Source organism: Panulirus ornatus, chromosome 8, assembly GCF_036320965.1.
Source record: "Panulirus ornatus isolate Po-2019 chromosome 8, ASM3632096v1, whole genome shotgun sequence".
Taxonomy (NCBI): domain Eukaryota; kingdom Metazoa; phylum Arthropoda; class Malacostraca; order Decapoda; family Palinuridae; genus Panulirus; species Panulirus ornatus.
Window position 1 is genome coordinate 7114087 of NC_092231.1, and position 14720 is coordinate 7128806.

At 52.6% G+C, this 14720-nt stretch overlaps 1 protein-coding gene across 2 annotated transcripts in view; it reads right to left on the reverse strand.

Annotated features, from left to right (window-relative positions):
- LOC139749799 (uncharacterized) overlaps positions 1–14720 on the reverse strand; it is a 204991-nt gene that overhangs the window by 11878 nt on the left and 178393 nt on the right. The window lies entirely within an intron of this gene.

Genomic DNA, 14720 nt, shown 5'->3' on the forward strand with positions numbered 1-14720 from the left:
TGGAGTTTCTCCTCCATGTCAACATGAAGGGTCACTCGTGGACAAGGATGACCTAGTTTTTCTACACGTGATTATAAGATTCTACTATACACATTATTAGGCAGATGAACAATGTATATGTATATAATCATGCATCAAAAACACTCTGATGTATTTAGTAAATGTATCTCTGTACACAGTAAAAGGCAGTAATGACCCACATATACAACCATTTTGTGTGAGGCCCACACTGAAGCATGCCCCTGGTCGTTGATAGTGCACTTACGTAGCAACGCTAGCGTTCATGGGCTAGTGACGTAGTAACACTAGCGTTAATAAGTTAGTGACGTAGCAACACTAGCGTAAATAGGGCTGTCACGTAGCAAACACCATCGGTAGTAAGGGAGGTCACGTAGTAGCACCAGCAGTAATAGGGCTGCCACGTCGCCTTCATGAATTGGGAAAAATAGGAAAAGCTGGGCCAAGACATGAGAGTGAAGATGTAACAGTGGAAACGGAAGGTAGGGAGTCACGTAGGGAGGCAGGTATGGGGCAGTGTGATGTGAGGCAGCCGGAGCGAGCGAGCGAGAGAGAGAGAGAGAGAGAGAGAGAGAGAGAGAGAGAGAGAGAGAGAGAGAGAGAGAGAGAGAGAGAGAGGCCCTTGTGTTCATTGCAGAGTTACGTCGTTACCAGAGGAGCTTGGTGGTGAGATCCTGCTGAAGGAGGGACACAGCGAAGGCCTGATGATAATGACGTACCACATATGCAGTCGTCGCTGGCCAGACTGGCTGGTGTGTTAGGGGAGGCAGTGGCTTCTGGAGAGGAGTTGGTGAGGCTAGTCATGGAGCATGAAGAAAAGTGGTACGTCTCTTTAAGGAGAAACATACATCTCTCTCCGCACAACAATCGTCTTGGCTTAGACTCTCTCTCTCTCTCTCTCTCTCTCTCTCTCTCTCTCTCTCTCTCTCTCTCTCTCTCTCTCTCTCTCTCTCTCTAGAGACAGAAGCATCGCCCGAGGTGAGGCAACCGTGTCCTCACGGATGACGAGATGAAGAATCATTATCTTAAGGTAGTGTCTTTGTTACCAGGGGTCGGGTGAAGAGACACACACACAGACAGCCTGTCTCTATAAGCGTTTGATTCGGATGAGCCGGTTGTGAGGGGTGTGAGGTGGGTGGGTGGGTGGGTTGGGCGGGCGAAGAGATGTAGGCAGAACGCGCAGAAGGTCAGAGGTGGAGAGGAGAAAGGAAAAAATAGACTTTGTGGTGAGCGGTCGTGATGATGTGGATGGAGCAAGGGCAGAGCGCTGAGAGAGTGGCTTCATTTCGTTAAGATATGGACAAATATAGAGGTGGGGGGGGGGCTCAAGTCGCAAGACACACACACACACACACACACACACACACACACACACACACACACACACACACACACACACACACTGAGTGAGAGGATTCCCTGCCATTCCGTGTGGTGTTGGCCCAAGTCACCCCTCGGTAGAGGACGCTTGAGCTCGGAGGATGAGAGAGAGAGAGAGAGAGAGAGAGAGAGAGAGAGAGAGAGAGAGAGAGAGAGAGAGAGAGAGATTCCCACAATCTCGTCGTGGCTGGACTGGAAGACACGCCAGGGAATGTGGTTGTGATGATGAAGTGGGTGGGTTGAGGCTACGAGAGGAGGGAAAGGGAAGAAAAATAGGTGCGGTAGGTTGGCAGACACGCATATATAATCTTCTTTTTTTTTTTTTAAGGGGCCAGGTGTTGTCTTCAGGAGGAGAGAGAGAGAGAGAGAGAGAGAGAGAGAGAGAGAGAGAGAGAGAGAGATGTTGATGTGGAACAACACCTCCTCTTGTAGGCCAGAGGGCCCAGCAGCAGACTGAGCTGCTGTAGATGTGAAGTGACGGGGGGAGACGAGGGGAACGAACCAAGTGACGGAAGTTGTGAAGTGGGGGGGGACGACGAGGGGAACGAACCAAGTGACGGAAGTTGTGAAGTGGGGGGGGGGACGAATGGAACGAACCAAATGACGAAGTAGGTTAGTGGAGGGACGAGGGGAACGAACCAAGTGACGAAAGCAGGGAATCGGGGGTGGGGGGTGGGAACGTACGTGGAGAAACGAACCGCGTGACGAAATTATGAAATGTGTGTGGGGGAGGTGTGTGTGGTGGGGGACATGGGGAACGAACCGAGCGACGAAAATGGGGAACACGGAGAACGTAAAGAAATCCAAGAAAGTGTTAGATAAATACAGAGGAATAGAAGATTAGTAGATCCCCCTGCCTGATAAATGAACGGGTTATCACTGGTAGCTAATTACACTGCTGCAGTTATCACACTCATGGCTAATTACACACCAGCAATTGAATGCATACGTAAGACACGTAAATACTGTGCATACAGACGTAGGTACATGTGAAGGTGTAAACACACAAACGCACATATATATATATATATATATATATATATATATATATATATATATATATATATATATATATATATATACATATATAGTCAGAGGACATTCTCTCTCTCTCTCTCTCTCTCTCTCTCTCTCTCTCTCTCTCTCTCTCTCTCTCTCTCTCTCTCTCTCTTCTCTCACACACACACACACGTTTCGTCTCTGGGATGATCCTGGGGATACCTCCTGGCGACGTGACCTCCATCTGTTGTTTTTATTTAGTTGTTGTGAGGGTTGGCGGGTGGGGTGGGGTGTGTGTGGTGGGGTGTAGGCTGGAGAATACTACAAGTTTCGAAAGTTCTCTCAGTGTCGGGCTAGGGTAAGGTGTGTGTGTGTGTGTGTGTGTGTGTGTGTGTGTGTGTGTGTGTGTACTACGGGAAGGTAATTTTGTGTCTTGTTATCATGTTTCCCCTGTAATCTCTCTCTCTCTCTCTCTCTCTCTCTCTCTCTCTCTCTCTCTCTCTCTCTCTCTCTCTCTCTCTCTCTCTCTCCCCCACCCGCAGTGGTTCCTGGCCCATCCCCCCATGTAGCTTCTTTGCCTTACGTCTGGTGTAGTGTTGTCCCCCGGCCTCAACACCTTCTCCCGTAGGGTCGGTGTGTTTACCTCATTCAGCCATGACTGAACTGGTGCCGCGCGCAGAGGCGAATTCTAGGGGTCACAACAATGCTGTGTAGATCATTTCCCAGAACGGAGGCTAATTCTGAGGGTCACATCAATGCTGTGTAGATCATTTCCCAGAACGGAGGCTAATTCTGAGGGTCACATCAATGCTGTGTAGATCATTTCCCAGAACGGAGGCTAATTCTGAGGGTCACATCAATGCTGTGTAGATCATTTCCCTGAGCATCGTCCACGGAGGCTAAGCTGATGATGACACGTCATTGCTCTCCCGAACAGCCAGCGCCACTGGCGTGGTGGCGGTGGAGCTCCGGTAGTAAGTTGGGGCACCATGCGAACCGAGAGGGGGGTCTGTCTGTCATATAATGCTCCCCCTTCAGCTTGTGACCTCGAAGACGAGACGAACTTTGATTGCGTCTCCCCTTCACTTCCTGATATGGTTGTCTCTTTATATTTCGTTCGGCCAGTCTTCATAGCAGCCATGTGTTTATGTACGTAGCTGGAAGTTTGTCTGGGTGTCGTAAAAGGATTTAGAAATCCTGGGGACTTAGACAACACACACACACACACACACACACACAACACACACACACACTCACACACACACACACACCCACACCATCCAGCGAGGCGGGCAATAACTCCGTGGTAAAGTGTTGTTATAACAGATGGCCTCCAACTTTATGTAAGTGGCTTTCACTTTACGTAAGTGGCCTCTAACTTTATGCAAGTGGCCTCCACTTCCCGTAAGTGGCCTCCAACTTTACGCAAGTGGCCTCCACTTCACGTAAGTGGCCTCCACTTCCCCTCCACATCAGCGCAGGACGGCCCTCTTCCCTTCCCCCCGTACCGTCCACAAAGACCAGGGTTCCATCCTGGGGTAAAAACAGTAAATTCCACCTGGGGCTCCTCCTCCTGCCTGCCTCGCCCTGATCCCGGAGACTTCTCCAGGCGACGACGTGGTCTCCATCACCTGCTTTGTGTAGTACGGGCTGGGTGTGGCAGAGGGACGCTCCACGCCACCTGCTGTTTTTTTTTTAACCATTACTTTAGTTGTGTGTGTGTGTGTGTGTGTGTGTGTGTGTGTGTGTGTGTGTGTGTGTGTGTGTGTGTGTGTGTGTCTCCTCCATAAGAACAAGGACATGGTTAAAAGACGGGGCAACACCAGAGTGTGAAGCTCCCTCCCCGTAATGCCCAAACAGCAGTTAGAAATACTTATCACACACACACACACACACACACACACACACACACACACACACACACACACACACACACACACCACATTAAGCAGTCTGTTCACATCCTACTTAAGGTTCAAAACTAGAATGCGCCTCGTCGAGTTTGGGCGCCACACCCAAGCACAGAGAGCTAATGGAGAAAGTCTAGTGGAGGAAAACAGTGAGGCGTTTTGATTTGTCCTCCGTAGAAGAGAGAAGAGTAATGAGTGACCCGAAGGCAATCTTTTAACTAGATCGTTGAGGTTGTCAGCGATCAGGGGTGCAGACAGAACCACCAGAGGACGTAGACATGGACTTAGACGAGACGCTGGTTAGAACGAGAAGTAAAACTGTATCTGTATCGGCAGGATAATGGATGGATGTCCAGGATAAGCTGGGTGATGAGACTGTGAATGCAGAACGGTATAGAAAAGCTTAGAAAAATTGTTTGGAAAGGATCACAATTTTGCGCGTGATCAAGTATATTCCTATGAGTCCACGGGGAAAATGAAACACGATAAGTTCCCAAGCGCACTTTCGTGTAATAATCACATCATCAGGGGAGACGAGAGAGAGATACATCTTCGTTGTATATCAACTGACTGTTATATTTCTCCCTTGTATTTCCCCTGATGATGTGATTATTAAACGGAAGTGCACTTGGGAACTTATCGTGTTTTATTTTCCCCGTGGACTCATAGGAAGATATATATATATATATATATATATATATATATATATATATATATATATATATATATATATATATATATATATATATATATATATATATATATATATATATATATATACACTAATCCCATCAATATGTAAAAACCATCGTGTCAGTTTGATATGCCGATGGTTGTCATCTTTACTCCCAGGACTGTGATGACCTCATTCCCCTCCACTGACCTCGACTTTCCCCTACCTCACCCTAACCTCCTACTCCACCACCACCACAGTCTCCAGCCACCCCAGCCCTCCCCTCTCTTCCTCCTCTACCCCCGACCAAGCGCTGACCTATCTACTAATCCCGCCGGCGTCTTAACTCGTCGCTCCAGTGCTTCCTTAATCCCTCACGACGCCCCCTGACCTACCATCCCTCTGACTCCCTCACACCCTGACACCTCACCCCCCCTCACCTCACTCTGGCATGGCTTACCCTTGCTGGGGTGAGGGGGCGGGGGGAGGCTCTCCTCGTGTTACAGCGACCTGTGAGGGCAAGCAAGTGGCCTGTAGGGTGCTGGGCCAGGCACGCACGTGAGTGTCAGTAGGTACACACGTGAATCTCAGTAAGTACACATGTGAGTGTCAGTAGGTACACACGTGAGTGTCAGTAGGTACACACGTGAGTGTCAGTAGGTACACACGTGACTCTCAGTAGGTACACACGTGAGTGTCAGTAGGTACACACGTGACTCTCAGTAGGTACACACGTGAGTGTCAGTAGGTACACACGTGAATGTCAGTAGGTACACACGTGAGTGTCAGTAGGTACACACGTGAGTGTCAGTAGGTACACACGTGAATGTCAGTAGGTACACACGTGAATGTCAGTAGGTACACACGTGAATGTCAGTAGGTACACACGTGAGTGCCAGTAGGTACACACATGAGTGTCAGTAGTTAGTGGTAGGTACACAGATGGGGGTAGGAGGTGACCCCTGTGGTTTCAGCCTTGTTCAAGACACGTCCGCTCGACCCCCACCATGAGGTCATCAGTGTCAGTACAGTGTCGTCTGAAGACATACAGTGCACGTCGTGGTGTCTTGTGTGTGTGTGTGTGTGTGTGTGTGTGTGTGTGTGTGTGTGTGTGTGTGTGTATGTGTTAGGTTAAAGAGGTGTGTGGGCTGATGACCCAGGGGAAGGGTTATGTTGTCCATTACCCCAGGGGAAGGGGTAGGTAGTCTATTACCCCAGGGGAAGGGGGTATTTAGTCTATTACCCCAGGGGAAGGGGTATGTAGTCTGTTACCCCAGGGGAAGGGGTAGGTAGTCTATTACTCCAGAGGAAGGGGTAGGTAGTCTGTTGCCCTAGGGGAAGGGGTAGGTAGTCTATTGCCCCAGGGGAAGGGTATGTAGTCTGTTGCCCCAGGGGAAGGGGTAGATAGTCTATTGCCCCAGGGGAAGGGGTAGATAGTATATTACCCAGGGGAAAGGGTATGTAGTCTATTACCCCAGGGGAAGGGGTAGGTAGTCTATTGCCCCAGGGGAAGGGGGTAGATAGTCTATTGCCCCAGTGGAAGGGTTAGGTAGTCTATTGCCCCAGGGGAAGGGCATGTAGTCTGTTGCCCCAGGGGAAGGGGTAGATAGTCTATTGCCCCAGGGGAAGGGGTAGATAGTCTATTACCCCAGGGGAAAGGGTATGTAGTCTATTGCCCCAGGGGGAGGAGTATGTAGTATGTTACCCCAGGGGAAGGAGTATGTAGTATGTTACCCCAGGGGAAGGAGTATGTTGTCTGTTGCCCCACTAAAACAGCGTAAGGTTCAAACGTTTGTATACGCATCTATCAGAGTGGATCTGACGGTACGACCCGTGAGCCACGACGGTACGACCCTAGAGCCACGACGGTACGAGCCGTGAGCCACGACGGGACGACCCGTGAGCCACGACGGTACGAGCCGTGAGCCACGACGGGACGACCCGTGAGCCACGACCCCCATCCTCCACAGTAGTCGAACACTGAAGGAGTTACGCATCTTCGACTCCCTTGAAGTAAGAGAGTAATTAGGCAGTAATTGCTCCTGATGTAATTACAGGAGCTGCGGGCCGTGAACACTCTCACCCCTCTGTGATTATAACAAAATCTCTGTTATTATCACTGCAACTCTCTGGTGAAAGTAATTCCCCCTCCTTCATCCATGCCAGAGTGTCAGACATGCTATATTGAATATAGGATTACATTAGATGTCTATATTGGGTCTGCTCCACATGGGTCACGCTGGGTCACTCTCGACCCCTAGATCAAGCTGGGTCAGTTCACGGCCCCCGGGTCATACTGGGTCAGGTCAAGGCCCATGGGTCAACCTGGGTCAGGTCATGGCCCCTGGGTTATACTGGGTCATTTCAAGGCCCCTGGGTCAGGTCATGGCCCCTGCGTCAAGCTGGTTCAGGTCATAGCCCCTGGGTCATAATGGGCCAGATTGAGGACCCTGGGTCAAGCTGGGTCAGGTCATGGCCCGTGGGTCATAATGGGCCAGATTGAGGACCCTGGGTCAAGCTGGGTCAGGTCATGGCCCCTGCGTCAAGCTGGTTCAGGTCATAGCCCCTGGGTCATAATGGGCCAGATTGAGGACCCTGGGTCATGCTGGGTCAGGTCACGGCTCCTGGGTCAAGCCCAGGAGGCGGGCAGGAAGCGGTCCATCACTAGATAGTGACATACGTTGATGTTATCACTGCTCGTGCTGACATGTGCCTTCCTGCAGGCGCCAGCACCGGCCCACCTCCCCAGCAGGCACCAGCACCGGCCCACCTCCCCAGCAGGCACCAGCACCAGTCCACCACCCCAGCAGGCACCAGCACCGGCCCACCTCCCCAGCAGGCACAAGCACCAGTCCACCACCCCAGCAGGCACCAGCACCAGTCCACCACCCCAGCAGGCACCAGCACCGGCCCACCTCCCCAGCAGGCACCAGCACCGGCCCACCTTCCCAGCAGGCACCAACACCGGCCCACCTCCCCAGCAGGCACCAGCACTGGCCCAACACCCCAGCAGGCACAAGCACCAGTCCACCACCCCAGCAGGCACAAGCACCATTCCACCTCCCCAGCAGGCACCAGCACCGGCCCACCTCCCCAGCAGGCACCAGCACCGGCCTACCTCCCCAGCAGGCACAAGCACCGGCCTACTACCCCAGCAGGCACAACCACCAGCCCACCACCCCAGCAGGCACCAGCACCGGCCCACCACCCCAGCAGGCACCAGCACTGGCCCACCTCCCCAGCAGGCGCCAGCACCGGGCCTGCCACTCCACACAGATGAACATGGTGAGCCATCTTAGCGAACGTGACCACTGCTGGCGGTGGGTGTGGCCAGCAAATGCGGTGGTTTAGGGTGGGTTGGGGTGGGAAAGGGAGGGGGTGGGTTGTTGTGTGTCGTCGCGAGAGTGGGGAGACGAGCCTGCCTGCCTCCTTCAGTAGAAGTGGGGAGATTGGTATGCCTCCTGCATCATCTGTGGAGAGACTATACCTCCTGCGCCATCTGTGGGGAGATTAGCCAGCCACCTACACACACACACACACACACACACACACACACACACACACACACACACACACACACACACACACACACACACACACATGAATACCTCCCTCTCTCTCGTCATAATATTAACCATCAAAATATTATGAGAAAAACACTGGGATGTTTTCCGTCCCGGGTCTTCAGCATGACACTGGGTCGTCGTCTGCAGGCGTCGTAACTCGCGCTGGCCCGGCAGTATAAGGAGGCTGGATGGCTCCCTGAGCACGACGCGTCGGTAACGACCCTTTGAGCACGACGGTACGACCCTTTGAGCACGACGGTGCGAACCATGAACACGACGGTGCGACCCTTTGAGCACGACGGCGCGACCCTTTGAGCACGACGATGCGAACCATGAACACGACGGTACGACCCTTTGAGCACGACGGTGCGACCCTTTGAGCACGACGGTACGACCCTTTGAGCACAACGGTACGAACATTGAGCACGACGGTACAAACTCCTGGGAAAACTGACTCGGTTAAAGACCTCATCAATATGCCACAGGGTCTTACTCCGTCGTGATTGATCAAGGGTCGTACCGTCGCGAGTGCTCGAAGGGGTCGTACCGTCGCGAGTGCTCGAAGGGGTCGTACCGTCGCGAGTGCTCGAAGGGTCGTACCGTCGCGAGTGCTCGAAGGGGTCGTACCGTCGCGAGTGCTCGAAGGGGTCGTACCGTCGCGAGTGCTCGAAGGGGTCGTACCGTCGCGAGTGCTCGAAAGGGTTAAGAGATCCAGAGGAAGGTGAGGAAGGGGTGGAGGAGGAGGTGGTGACAATACCCCCTGGCCCGCCTCTCAGACCGACTCTGAGAAGTTGGTAATGAAGATAATTACCATACCACGGACTCCCTCCCTCCCTCCCTCCCTCCCTCCTTCCCTCCCTCCCTCCCTCCCTCCCTCCCTCCCTCCTGCCAGCCAGCCAACCAACCAGCAACCAACACCACCACACCACACCCCTCCACCTTCTCCTCCTCCTCCTCCTCCGCCGCCATACCCACTCCTCCACACCCCCTCAACCCTCCTTCTCCATTAATGGAAGGAGGAGTCGTATAAACTCCACCCACACACCCTCCACACACACCCACACCCACCCACCCAATCCCTCCACTCCCTCGCTCACTCGCCCCACCCACCCTGGATGGCCCACACCTCAAAAATGAACTCGATGGACCGTAGATGATTGTAGGAGGAGGGGACCGTTTATGGCCCCTTGCGTGTCACCTGCTCTGAATAACTACTCTTTAAGTACATGGGACGGTGGGACGGGACGCCCGGAGGCCGCCGGAGGAGGAGGAGAATAGGAGAGGCCGGGAGAGAGGGTAGGGAAAAAAGGGGGAAAAGGGAGGGGAGGGGAATGTGCACGGCGGTGGAAAATATTTATGGAAGAGATTAGGGATCCGCGGGAGGACGGGGAAGGATGATGGGGTGCCCTTCCTTCCAGTCACCTGAGGAGGAAGGAGGGAAGGTCTTAAAGGTAATGGTGTGTGGTGTGCAACTGGTGGGAGAGGGTAGGCTCACTGTCTCCCTACCTACACTCCTGCCTACTTACCTTCCTCCCGAACACCTACCTACCTTCCTGTCTACTTATCTACCTACCTACTTACCTTCCTCTCTACCTTCCTACATACCTTCCTATCTACCTATCTATTACCTACTTACCTTCCTACCTACCTTCGTACCTACCTACCTACCTTCCTATCTACCTATCTATTACCTACTTACCTTCCTACCTACCTACCTTCCTATCTACCTACTTACCTATCTACCTGCCTACCTACCTATCTACCCACCTACTTACATTCCTACTTACCTACGTACTTACCTTCCTGCACACCTACCTTTATACCGGCCTACTTACCTTCGTACCTATCTACGTACTTACCTACTTACCTATCTACCTACCTACTTACATTCCTACCTACTTACCTACGTACTTGCCTACTTTCATTCCTATTTTCCTACCTACATTCCTACCTGCCCTACTACTTACCTACCAACCTACCTACTTCCATTACTTACCATCTTACCTACCTACCTACCTACGGCGGGAGTTTCCCATCAGGCAGAGGTAGCGCGTAGCGCTCACCGCAGGAAAAATGTAGCGCGGAGGACGGCGTCGTGTGAATTAGGTGTTGTCACGTGTTAAAGAGGGAGACGGAGGGACCTTATATTTGTGGACTGAATGTAAGGGAAACTCCCTCCCCCTCGTGTATGTGAGGCGGGGGGTGAGAGACAGCAACCCCGGGCCAGGGAGGGAAGCTCGACGGCCACCGAAGTGTTGGCTCACCGCCTCGCCGTCGGCCTCCCTCAGCGACATACCCAGGCGGGGGAACGTACCTCCCGGGTGGGTGATGTCCCCCCACCACCTACCCCACTGTGTTGAGAGAGAGAGAACGAGAGAGAGAGAGAGAGAGAGAGAGAGAGAGAGAGAGAGAGAGAGAGAGAGAGAGAGAGAGAGAGAGAGAGTCTATGTTCTAACTCTGAAGCTCCCCCTCCCCGAACACCTCTCGTAGGACCCGACCAGACCCACCCAGATGGGTGGTAGTTGTGGTGGGAGGGGGCGGGTTCGGTGGGTCGGGGACGCACGAAAGGGGATGTGACCAGTGACCACCCCTCACCTGCTGGGGAAGTGACCAGTGACCACCCCTCACCTGCTGGGGAAGTGACCAGTGACCACCCCTCAGCTGCTGGGGAAGTGACCAGTGACCACCCCTCAGCTGCTGGGGAAGTGACCAGTGACCACCCCTCAGCTGCTGGGGAAGTGACCAGTGACCACCCCTCAGCTGCTGGGGAAGTGACCAGTGACCACCCCTCACCTGCTGGGGAAGTGACCAGTGACCACCCCTCACCTGCTGGGGAAGTGACCAGTGACCACCCCTCACCTGCTGGGGAAGTGACCAGTGACCACCCCTCAGCTGCTGGGGAAGTGACCAGTGACCACCCCTCAGCCTGCTGGGGAAGTGACCAGTGACCACCCCTCACCTGCTGGGGAAGTGACCAGTGACCACCCCTCAGCTGCTGGGGAAGTGACCAGTGACCACCCCTCAGCTGCTGGGGAAGTGACCAGTGACCACCCCTCAGCTGCTGGGGAAGTGACCAGTGACCACCCCTCAGCTGCTGGGGAAGTGACCAGTGACCACCCCTCAGCTGCTGGGGAAGTGACCAGTGACCACCCCTCAGCTGCTGGGGAAGTGACCAGTGACCACCCCTCAGCTGCTGGGGAAGTGACCTGTGACCACCCCTCACCTGCTGGGGAAGTGACCAGTGACCACCCCTAACCTGCTGGGGAAGTGACCAGTGACCACCCCTCAGCTGCTGGGGAAGTGACCAGTGACCACCCCTCAGCTGCTGGGGAAGTGACCAGTGACCACCCCTCAGCTGCTGGGGAAGTGACCAGTGACCACCCCTCAGCTGCTGGGGAAGTGACCAGTGACCACCCCTCAGCTGCTGGGGAAGTGACCAGTGACCACCCTTCAGCTGCTGGGGAAGTGACCAGTGACCACCCCTCAGCTGCTGGGGAAGTGACCAGTGACCACCCCTTAGCTGCTGGGGAAGTGACCAGTGACCACCCCTCAGCTGCTGGGGAAGTGACCAGTGACCACCCCTCAGCTGCTGGGGAAGTGACCAGTGACCACCCCTCAGCTGCTGGGAAGTGACCAGTGACCACCCCTCAGTTGCTGGGGAAGTGACCAGTGACCACCCGTCACCTGCTGGGGAAGTGACCAGTGACCACCCCTCACCTGCTGGGGAAGTGACCAGTGACCACCCCTCAGCTGCTGGGGAAGTGACCAGTGACCACCCCTCAGCTGCTGGGGAAGTGACCAGTGACCACCCCTCAGCTGCTGGGGAAGTGACGAGAGACCACCCCTCAGCTGCTGGGGAAGTCAGGTCAGTAGTGACATCATAGTATGACGTCATAGGTATCCCGTGTCGGTTGCCGGTTTCGTGAATAACACAAACCCACTGAAACATTAATTCCGGCGTCTATCTTCGCCAGACTGAATCAGAATTACGTCACAGTTACGTCACAGGCATTGAAAAGAAAACGGGACATTAAGCCTTAAATTATGAAACAGTGTGAAGTTTGACGATCGTTTTTTTTTATTCCGAAATTCAACTATTGTTGTTTTAAAACTCTCGACGGAAGATTTTTTCTTTTTTATGACTAGGGCGACACGACCCTTGAGCACGGAGGAGGTACGACCCTTGAGCACGGGGGGAGGTACGACCCTCGGGTATAATGGCGTGATACCCTCAGGAGTCGTACCGTCGTGCGCTTCGTGTGGACTAATGGCTGTCCAGCGGGTGAGCGCTGGCTGTCTGGCGCTCTGACTGAAACGGTCGCTGGCAATGTTTTCCTGACTTAGTACCAAAACAATGTTCTGAGACCATATTCATCAGCTCTCTCTCTCTCTCTCTCTCTCTCTCTCTCTCTCTCTCTCTCTCTCTCTCTCTCTCTGTTGTTCGATGAATAATTTTTTAGCTTTACCTTCAATGAGGCTTTGTGTACAGGTTCACGTATTCCTTTCCTTCCATAGATTATTCTAAAACAAGTCGTTTTAGGAGATCCTAAAAAATATATATATACTGATAGAGTTAGCATTCATTTACTGTGGCATTGAAACCTATCGTCGTGAACATGGGTCTGTGAAACGCTTCTGGTCATGGTTTAGCCTCATTGTTTATACTGTGTCTATACATTTGTGTGTGTGTGTGTGTGTGGCTTTGTCGACTGTATTGAAGTAAATCGAATTAATTTTAAGATCCCCACGACTCTCCCTCTACTCCAGTAAGTCACGCTGCCCTTATAAGTGTCTGTGGTGTCTACCCCCAACCCATATAAGTGTCTGTGGTGTCTACCCCCAACCCATATAAGTGTCTGTGGTGTCTACCCCAACCCATATAAGTGTCTGTGGTGTCTACCCCCAACCCATATAAGTGTCTGTGGTGTCTACCCCCAACCCATATAAGTGTCTGTGGTGTCTACCCCCAACCCATATAAGTGTCTGTGGTGTCTACCCCAACCCATATAAGTGTCTGTGGTGTCTACCCCAACCCATATAAGTGTCTGTGGTGTCTACCCCCAACCCATATAAGTGTCTGTGGTGTCTACTCCCAACCCATATAAGTGTCTGTGGTGTCTACCCCCCCAACCCATATAAGTGTCTGTGGTGTCTACCCCCAACCCATATAAGTGTCTGTGGTGTCTACTCCCAACCCATATAAGTGTCTGTGGTGTCTACCCCCCCAACCCATATAAGTGTCTGTGGTGTCTACCCCCAACCCATATAAGTGTCTGTGGTGTCTACCCCCAACCCATATAAGTGTCTGTGGTGTCTACCCCAACCCATATAAGTGTCTGTGGTGTCTACCCCCAACCCATATAAGTGTCTGTGGTGTCTACCCCCAACCCATATAAGTGTCTGTGGTGTCTACCCCCAACCCATATAAGTGTCTGTGGTGTCTACCCCTAACCCATATAAGTGTCTGTGGTGTCTACCCCCAACCCATATAAGTGTCTGTGGTGTCTACCCCCAACCCATATAAGTGTCTGTGGTGTCTACCCCTAACCCACACTTGACCAGCTGGCGCTGTGTACAGGCATGACCATCTCTTCATCTCTCCCACGTAACACATGACAACGTCCTCACTCACACACGGCCCGTTCTTCGCATCCCTACGATTCACTGCGGTGAGCGCTACGCGCTAGCCCCTAGCCCCTAACCGTAGCCCTAGACCTGTAATTACTCTCACTTCAGGAGCGGAGGAGGAGGAGGGAGAGGGGGGGGGAGGTAAACCATTTTAGGAGGCGAAGTGAAGCGAGGATAAAACTTAGAGGGAAAAAAATAGAGGAAAAAAACCGTGATGATGGACAGGGGAGACTACACTATGTGGCGGGGGGGTAATACCAGGGAGAGAGAGAGAGAGAGAGAGAGAGAGAGAGAGAGAGAGAGAGAGAGAGAGAGAGTCACCGGTCGGGGACTAAGTGGTGGGGAATATTTAGGGGGCGAAGAGCAGAACTATATATATATATATATATATATATATATATATATATATATATATATATATATATATATATATATACGAATAAAGTGTATATGAACGCGCACCTTCATAGAACATACAAAGCTCCATCAGCCAGGATGTCCCTGTGTCTTGTCTTTATATAAACCTACCCTGACCCCTACCTGACC